This window comes from Betta splendens, chromosome 4, assembly GCF_900634795.4.
Source record: "Betta splendens chromosome 4, fBetSpl5.4, whole genome shotgun sequence".
In the NCBI taxonomy this organism is placed as follows: Eukaryota; Metazoa; Chordata; class Actinopteri; order Anabantiformes; family Osphronemidae; genus Betta; species Betta splendens.
In genome coordinates, this window is record NC_040884.2 from 15,993,615 (window position 1) to 16,001,408 (window position 7,794).

General features: G+C 44.7%; 1 long non-coding RNA gene across 2 annotated transcripts; it reads left to right on the forward strand.

Moving 5' to 3' along the window:
- Positions 1-3,696: 3,696 nt before the first annotated feature.
- LOC114853858 (uncharacterized) lies at positions 3,697-7,400 on the forward strand. 2 transcript variants are annotated; one of them, XR_008694345.1, is made up of 3 exons: positions 3,697-4,681; positions 4,748-4,850; positions 6,831-7,400. It is a non-coding gene; the product is annotated as an uncharacterized LOC114853858 (long non-coding RNA). The 2 variants fall into 2 exon arrangements; XR_005897573.2 differs by having other exon boundaries at positions 3,700-4,465.
- Positions 7,401-7,794: the final 394 nt, after the last annotated feature.

Genomic DNA, 7,794 nt, shown 5'->3' on the forward strand with positions numbered 1-7,794 from the left:
CAGCGTAATTCGACTTTCATCGTGGTTGAACTCAGGAGGTCAACATTTCCATTGTAATGTTTTACTCTTAGCGAAAGTACGATAAAAATATAAGTTGCAGTTGTTATAATGAAACTAAACGGTTCTGCGTGTGTTTTTTTCATTGCGGATGAATCAACGTCTGTTTGATTTATATTCTGGCACAAACGCAGCCAAATGGAAACCAAACCTTTGCTCCACCGGTGCCAACGCGTGTATCAAGTTCAGTTAACCTTTACATTTCCCGAAAAAGAAGTTGAGCAGTCGTTGACGTTTTCATTCGGAACCTCCTGATCTTCACGGGTAAATTGTAATAATCAATTTTAAACAAGCCTTGCTCTTTGTGTTTTTTTTTTAACTTATTTTATTTTGTATTTTTTGCTTGTTACTCGGTAAATAAATACACGCCGGTTAATGCATTTAAAAAAATCACCATAATTGGGATTTCACTAACTGGACGTGACAACCTGAAAACATCCCCTTTAAGAAAAGTCTGCAGAAATATGATCTTGGAAAAATGTATGCACTGTCAACAAGCAAGGACGGTAGGAACGACGGAGAGCGGCCAACAACGACCTGGCCAACATAACTAGTTTATTGTCTCAGGGGATTAACGCCTATCAATTAGAAGCTTGTTCTAGTGCTTGGTATTTTTACATGCCCATAACATTAATAGAGGAATGCTATATCTGGACACGTGAGTAGTTTTGAATAAAATCCCCAGTTTTAGCCAGCGCATGAGTGTGACAGGCTGCCTGTAGCCCGATATGAAGGACACAAAAGGCTCATTAGTTCCTGCAGAGAACGCTTTCATCCTGTGGCGCTTTATACTTTTAACGAGCTATAGGCTAATGAAGCATCATTGTGTGTCTGCGTTGTGGTCGACTATTGAATCGTTACACCACCCTGCAACGTGTATCTGTCTCGTGAAGGAGTTATGTGTAAACAGGAGAGTCGACTAACCTCTTTTCCATGGAGTGACCTGCATTAACCTTTAGTTATACGCCCAAATTGACCGCATCCATAGTGGGACGACGGTTGATCTTGTGATCAAGTGAAAAAACGGGTTAAATCTCCTTCCAATTCACTGTTAAAGATTGTGAGCACACGTCAAAGTTCAGTTTAGAGCTGTAAATAAGCGTTTCGATTCAGGATGTGGAGATTTTTATCTCACCATTTTGTCTGTTGGTGACTAAAGTCTGAAGAAAGAAGTTCTGTTTCCCGGATTTCATGGCTTTAGAACAAGATGGCTCAAAAGACATCTAGAAAGAGTTTTCTAAACATCAGCTATTAAGTCTTTGTCCTGCAAATGTTGAAAAGTCTACTTCCAAACAATTTGTTTTTCATAGATTCACGTGCTTTATTTGGTCCGCAGAGGAAATGAGGGGTACAAAGAAAATGTGGCCCACATTTTATCTGATTCGTTTCATGTAAGTAAATACGCAACCATCAAGAAGATTAAACTCTTCATACAGTATGTGTTCCCTCCACTTCTATTCTGTCAGCACTCAAATTACCGTCAGCACAAGAATTTCAATATGTTTTCATTTATCATAATAATCATTTATCATAACTTCTATTATCTGTGCACCGACATGTTTACCTCAGTGCTGTATACAGAATGTTATGAAGTCCTGTCACAGGAAGTCAAGCTGTTCATTGGTTGCTATAAGAAAAACGAGCCTCGTCATAATCCAGAAACATATTTAACTACGCGCTACGGTGTTTAACTCCATAAAGGCTTCTTCCAGATTCCGCCTAAAACTCAATTATAGGCCCATATGACCCACTGGTCCGGTGCAACCAGACCCCGTCGTAATAGGGCGCCCCCCACTAAGAAGAGCATCAAAAGTCAACGAGGCTCGTGTACTTATTATTTTATTATAATACTAGAAATCAATCACACATTGTAACCTGAGTAGAGACTTAATGGCAGCTCTTACGAACAAAGCAAGCTACGTGCTTTCTAAAACACATCTGGCAACCTTCTACCTTGCAATGGATTCTGAACCAAATCCGCCCTTCTGTGGTCTGGTTGATTTGTTAAATAAATATGCAGCAGACACGCGGGGTTTAGGGTTGTAAGAAGGCCTGTTTAAAGCTCAGAGGAGCTGGATAAAAGGTGGAAATTGCCTGTAGGGGCAAAACAACAGATCCTACAGCGTTGTGACGAACGCACGTTAAGGGTGAGAGATGGAGGAGCAGGAGTAGAGGGAGGCTTTTTTTTTACAGTAATTCTGCCCCCTATTGGAAAAAATTCCCCCCTTCAACCTTCCTCTCGTTCGAATGCGCCGCTGCCGCCGCTCTCGGGACGTTAATGTGATTTATTTTTCGTAAACATCACATTTCCTGACACATTCGTGTTTGTGGTAACGATATTTATTATTTTGCGACTAAACGTCTCAGCATAAGTGATAAATTGCCACAAATAAATACAAATCTGAGGAAAACTTGAAGCCCTGGTGGCAGACTGGCGCGGATGAATGTGCAGAAATATGATTGATGACTCCTACTAACAGGCGCTGAGAAGAAAGGATGCCCCACAGAAATGAGCGGGGCCATATAGATTCTGTAATTAACGTCTCCCTGTTAAGTACCTCATTAACTATGTTATACAGGGAGATAATTAAATTATTGTCCTGTCTCCTTTTTATTGGATCATTTTGATGTGTGGCCTAATCCTTCAGCTATGGTGGTGAAAATAAATCATGGCAAGAAAGAAGCGTGCATATATCCGTCTGATGATAAGATAATCAGAGGACAAACCCTCCCTCCCTCGCCGTCTCCAGAGGTCAGCAGGGGGTCGGTGTCTTGCTCAAGGACACTTCAGCAGGACGCGTTCACGCAAGGCAGCAGCCCGCACCTTTGGCGCGAAATGGTGAAATGTAGTGCCTTTTGTTAAATGTGCTTGTAACATTATCGCTAATCTGCGCAGGCGTTGACGGCCTATTTAAAAAAAAAATACCATGAGGGAAATTCGTGGAGGTCTGGGGCTAACAAAGAGCATGCGCGCACTGCTATGCACGCGCCCGCTGCCGCTGGGTGGCAGTGGTGTGGTTTCTCTCCCTCTCAGAGAGGGACTGTGCCTTGTGGGGAGCTCATAGAGGGGAACAAAGAGAAGAGAGAGGTGTGTGTTTTTGGGGGGGGGGGGGGGGGGGTATGTGAGGAAAGAAAGAGGGGGGGCTCCCTTGTGGCCGGACATGTATGGAAATCTGAATGGCTCACATTTACTTTCACTACTAAGCACACGCTTGTTCTAATAATTCACCGTCACCACCATTACCGGACCGAGCCACTGGCTCAAGGCAGGAGCCCTAAACGTAACACCGAGAAGCTCACGTCCATCGACTAAAATAACCCAGGCCAATGTTGGTTTAGCGTTTAGAGCTGTGCGTCTGTGAGGTTTCATGAACGCCTGCCCCCACTGTTACAATAAAAGTCTATTAAATGCAAATATTATTTTACCTAAAAATTGATATGACTCAGCTTTACATATGCTATTCATATGTGTGCTGAATATTCAATACATATTTTAAATATGAAATTGTAATGAGCTGTAGCACTAATCGGTTAATAAGCATGCAGCACATTGAATTTAAATGACATAGTAAATATGCGCACAAAACAATTTACGTCTAGAGAGAATTTAAACAAAATGTATATTTTTAAAATTATTAGTATTATTAGTATTATTAAGTATTATTATTGTTGGCGTTGAAACGTTTGACCTCGTCAGATGAGGTTTTAAAAATTCCTGTAACGTCTGCATTGTAACCTTTTACTGTGTTGGTAAAACTACGCCCAGCTCCACGTACATTCCCTTTTATTTTCATACCAGAATTATAGTTTTCTTTTGTGAACTAAAACCCGTCGAGAGCCGGCGTTTCCCCGCGCGCGCAGGGGCAGCTGTTCCTCCTCCTCCCCGCCGGTGAAAAGCAGCTCCCTACCGGCTGCTGCCGCTGTTGCGGCCGCTGTCGGGAGCCCTGCCTCCCCTCCCGCAGCACTCGGCTGCCCGGGAGTGCGGCTTCGATCTGAGCGCGAGGGGCAGGTCGTCTACATCGGTGGGCGAGGAGATGCACGCGTCCACCAAACCTTAAAACTAATAATACGCGGAGGCGGCACAGTATTGACAGTCTGGGCACTGAAATCAATTTAAAAAAAATAAAACTTAAAAAAAAAAATTAAGGCAATACACAAGACATTTAAGACACTGCTTTCGCTACGTTGTAAAAAAAAAAAGTTTAATTATTTTTTTTAATTTTGCATTGTCGTTTTTGCGGATTTCCTCTTAACTGCGCCCTTTGGCCAGGATTGTGCTAAAATGCTGAAACTCTATACGCCGATGCTGAGTGGATTGTTCACTACTCGGCCCTATTTAAACTCGCTTTACTCAGTCCCCGTGTGAAAACCTCAAACAGAGGCGGACGTGTGGATCAAAGTGAGCTAAGTGAGTAGAACTTTGTGGTTAAAGGTTGAAGTCTCCGGTGACTTATTGCCAAATTCTGCGGGCTCGCCCCCCCTTCCTCTGGAGCTCCGCAGGTCGAATGTCTGTTTTTGTTTGTTAATGCGTGTCTCCGTCTCAACGAGGCTTGCGGTGGTCCATGCTGGTGGTTGAGAATAGTTTGTATTTGACACTTGAATCAGTCCAGGGACTCGACTGATGGTATGAAGTTAATGGACGAGTTGTGTATTTGTGTTCTCAACACTCAGGATGTTTTTCATGTTCTAGGAGCTCTTCTCTTCAGCCTCTGTCTGTTCTGTTTACCATAATGTTGTGACTGAGACCGCCCGTCTGCCAGGTTCTCCCATCTCTCCACAGGAACCCCTTTACAGTAAGCACTGGCTCCTATCGCCCCTCCTGCTTCTTTCCTCAGGATAAAGTTGCTCCGAACGTATGAGGCCACGCTGTCCTGGAGACAAATCTAAACTTTCATGATTTTGATGTTGTTTCTCTTAGTCTCTCGCCACAGGTGCCCTGCACAGGCGACGTCTTTCTAAACTTATGTCCAATCTGTTCAATTTGCCACAGATGGACTAATCTAAAAGAGTCAAAGCCAATAGGACACACCTGACCACAATTTGCACCACAGCAGAGGATGTGAACAATTATGGGTCATCGCAGGGGAGTGGGGGAAGGGTGTCATGAAGATCTCATATAAGAATGTATTAAATAACACAATATCCTCCACACAGAAAGTATGTGCAGTTTTATTAAATTAATCTTTCTTTATGCCTAATTCATCAATAATAACAAATTGGTCATTCTTCTGTGAATGAAGTTTCCTGACTGAACGTGATGTGCAGACGTATCAGGAAGGCAGAGAGAGAGAGGGAGGCAGGTGTCTGTTGCAGCCCAAATTATATGCTTTACAACCAGGCAGGGTGAAGGACGGCCCCGAGGCTGCTCCGCTTCCTTGTGCAGGAGGTCTTAGCCAAGGATCAACTTTCAGGCAAGGGCTTCCAGAGAGGGACATCCCTTTGTTCTATGGAGACAGGTGTACACTGCTTCAGCATCGTCTGCTCTGTGTTTAAGTGAATGGATGACTTCAGATCCTTTACTCGTCCTTAGGTACTGCAGACGCAGACGAGGCCTCTCGGAGGAGACGGCTTGTGTAGAAGTTCAATTTTTTTTATTGCTTCTTCAGTTTTTGTTTTCTCCTTTTTTTTGGTAGAGTTAATTAAGATGGCAATGCTGAGCAGATTCATTGTTTGGCGACGCAAAATGTAGCTGATGTGCACAGAAATGTGCTCTCGCAGAGGCCGCCGTCGGTTTGTGCCGAGTGAATACAATGACGGACACAAAAGGAGCGCAGCAGAAAGAAAAGTGTCAATCTCCACCTGAATCAGAGCCCATTATAGGGTTAGAGAGGAGACAGGGATGTGTGTGTGTGTGTGTGTGTGTGTGTGTGTGTGTGTGTGTGTGTGTGTGTGTGTGTGTGTGTGTGTGTGTGTGTGTGTGTGTGTGTGTGTGTGTGTGTGTGTGTGTGTGTGTGTGTGTGTGTGTGTGTGTGTTAAAGGAACACACACACCCAAAGGTTTATAAAGCGCAAGCATCCATTTACTGTCATGATTAGCAGCCATTATCAGCAGCCAGAGCTGGTTGCCAATCAGACTGAATTATTGTGCGGTGAATCGACCAGCAGGCAGTTGACCAGTGCCTGTTTCCTTTGCGCAGAAACAAACACCAAGTCTCCTCCGTCTGATTTCATTTCCTTCCCTTTCTGTCACCCCTTTCATTGATTGGCTTCTGTGCTTTTAAATAGAACCTCTCTTTGGTCAATCCCGCCCTCCTTTATTTCCATCGCTGTCTTTTCTCGCTGTTCCCCTTTTGTCCACAGCATCAAGCTCATTTTTCCCCCTTTGTGTGACTGTGCTCATACTTGAGCAGTGATGAAATCCAGGGTCCCTGTGGCAACAGGCGACTCGCGCGTGTGCGTCAGTGTGTGTTTTCGGGGCAGGGCCGCGCAAGCAGCAGCCTGATCCATACTAATGTTCATTGATAGGAAAATCAATGGTGCATTGATCCGAGACTTGGCTCTGACAGAGGGAGGGGAGTGGGAGACTGGTGGAAGAGCAGCATTAAGAGGAAGAGATGGAGAACAAGCAGCCAAGGAAGGAGAGGATGAAGGAGGGGAGGAGTGGGAGTACGAACAAAAAGGGGGGAAGGAAATGGGTCGAAACCACTGCAGGCATCTGTGTACCTGCAGATAACAAGGCCTGGTGGCAGCTGCCGGGGAGAGGGGGGTGGATAACTATATGTGTGAACAACCTGTCGTGGCCTAACTATTCTCGTTTCCTTCTCTGTCTCCTAGAAGTGCTCTTTAGAGTGGATGAACAAGCCGCAAATGGAACCCGAGAAGAAAAAAAGCAGAGGAGTAAGAGGAGAAGAGGCAGAGGAGAGACGGTGGTGGTGGAGGAGGAGGAGGAGGAGGAGGGGAGGGAGGAAATCAATTCTCCCAGAGAGAGACAGGCTGGTCTAATGGAGGTCTAAAAGAAGAAGAAGAGGAGGAGAGGACGTATTTTCTTCTGATTACCTCCTGTAGCCTTCCTGGCAAACCTTCAAAGCAGCAGCGGCCTCGCGCAGCTAACCTTTTTGGCTAAAGTCTGAAAGTACAGAGTCTGCTTGCTTGGTTCTGCCTGCAGTCGGCTTTGAGGCGGACCAGACACCGGAACACACACGAACACGCGCAGAATTACAGATTGGAATATAAGGTGCCCTGACCTAAAGAGAAACTCATTTGGTCTTTAGTTAAAATTCCATTCAAAGCCACATCTAAGGCAATTTCTCCGTTTTCAGTCATTATGCTGCCGTTTATGAGCAGTTATGCAACCTGCTGTTACATCGCAGAGAGAAAATGAGCTGAATTAAACGGATAAAGGTTTCCATTTGGCCAGGATGAGTCATTTGTAAAGCATAAAGGAAGGAGATTTGTCATTAATGTTTGTGCCAAATGAAGGGAGATAGCTGGAGTGCTTGCTTGCGATTGTTTGCTCAAACGGCCCGTCTGATGTCAGACGACCGGGTCACCGCGTTCGATTTCCTGTAGCAGGCTCGGTTATTATTAATTGGTTGGTATGTAACAGTCGTTCGGTCCAGTTGGAGCTAGTTTATGGCGTCAATAAAACCCAAATGCATGTTCCCAGGGAAAAATGCGTAAATTGAAAGAATCGGGGGCCTTGAAGTTCCTCAGAACGATGAAGTAAGATTGAGTCAGCGAGTGCGACAACAACCAGCAGCAGAGATGGTCCAAGAAGACCTGTAAAGCAGAACCCAAA